Here is a 2,000-nt window from a genome sequence, read left to right on the forward strand (position 1 = left end):
CACGTTATTTTTCCCTATGCTTATATAATGGCTGCTGCAGAGCCAAGCATCACGTGTAAACTCAAAAATTTCTTGCAGAACAGCTTTCCTTGCATGAGTTCATTTTTAGGAACAAGGAAAATTTCCTCTGAAATCCCCTAGCTGAGCTCCCCTCATGTCTTATTATCCATAAATGTGTTTCACACCCACCCCCAAATCATAAATTGATTGGTTTTTCACTAATCGGGAATAATAAAAGCATCTACAATTATAAAAGTGTCTACAATTTACACAGCTAGAGATAAGATTCCCTTCCATGAGGGAAAGTAACTAAGAAAAAGTTGCTTTACTAACACAATAAAGGCATGTAGGACTGTCAGATAGACAATCAAAATTTCAAGTGAACTACAAATAAAAAGTATACTTATTTTTCCATGAAATTTGATAACTCAATTTACTATTAGTTTGAAATTACCACAATGTGACTGAAAGCAACCTATGTGAAAAAAGACATTTGTTTAAGTTGATATAAGTCAATAGGAACCAGAACTGTGATGTAACCTCCCTGGTATAGTTTAGATATTTAATTCCTCCAAATCTCATGTCAAAATATGATCCCCAATGTTGGATGTGTGGTGTAATGGGAGATGTTTGGGACATAGGAGCAGATCTCTCATGAATAGATGAATGCCCTGCCTGAACGGGGGTGACTGAGTTCTTGCTCTATTTGTTTCTGTGAGAGCTGCTTGTAAAAACAAAAACAAACAAACAAAAAATCTGGTATGATCTCTGCTCTGTTTTGCTTCTTCTCTTACTATGTGATCTCTGCAAGAGTTGGCTCTCTTTCCTCTTCTGCCATGAGTGGAAGTGGCCTGAAGTCCTCAACTGAAGCCAAGCAGATGCAAGCACTGTGTTTCAGGAGCAGCCTCCTGAACCGTAAAGGAAATAAACCTCTTATTAAAATAAATTACCCGTCGTCAGATATTCCTTTATAGCAAAACAAATAGAATAAGACAACTGCCACCATAAATATTCTATAATCTAAGGTAGTCAGTCCATGATGCATGGTGAAGGAGTAGAGCGTAGAAACAGATTCATGAGTCAATAGAAATAAAGAGTTTTCTTTTTCCTTCTTAATCAATTTGAGATACTTTTTATAGATATCAGATGGAGATATCAAGTAGGCAACTAGATCTAGGTATCTGACATTCAGTAGAGAGGTCCCGGCTAGAGATACATATTTCCAATCTTTGGCACACGGAACAGGATGGGTTAAGATACATACAGACATTTCTAAAGGTGGTAGGCTGCAGTTAGGTTTGTCTGAACCACATTCAGGTATAACCACAAAGCTATGTTTCTAAGTGAGAATTTATGATGACGGAGGATTGAGACTGGTCTGGTCACACAACACTAACCAAAAGAAAAAAGTTGTTATAGTTAAAGCACTATGAAATAAATGTGTATATAGCCAACGTTTCTAAAAGTGTCTATAATTTATTAAGGTCAGTGTTATGCATTAAGTATATATTAATTTATTATGTCTTTATGATAACCCTATGGTTAGAGTTTAATTATTATCTAAATTTTACAATTGAAAACACTAAAATTTAGAGTTGTGTCCATGCTAATGATAAAGACATACTCAAAACTTGGTAATTTATAAAGAAAAAGAGGTTTAATGGACTCAGAATTACACGTGGTTGGGGAGGCCTCACAATCTTGGCTGAAGGTGGAAAGCACATCTTACATGGCAGCAGAAAAGAGAGAATGAAAGCCCAGTAAAAGGGGAAACCCCTTGTAAAATTATCAGATCTTGTGGGACTTATTCACTAAAATGAGAACAGTATAGTGGAAACTGCCCCCATGATTAAATTGTCTTCCACTGGGTCCCTTCTGCAACATGTGGTAATATTGGGAGCTACAATTCAATATAAGAATTCGGTGGGGACACAGCCAAATCATATCAAGCTGTCAATGCATTGCCTAAACTTACACAAAATTCAGAAAAATAACGAAGC

Source organism: Callithrix jacchus, chromosome X, assembly GCF_049354715.1.
Source record: "Callithrix jacchus isolate 240 chromosome X, calJac240_pri, whole genome shotgun sequence".
Taxonomy (NCBI): Eukaryota; Metazoa; Chordata; class Mammalia; order Primates; family Cebidae; genus Callithrix; species Callithrix jacchus.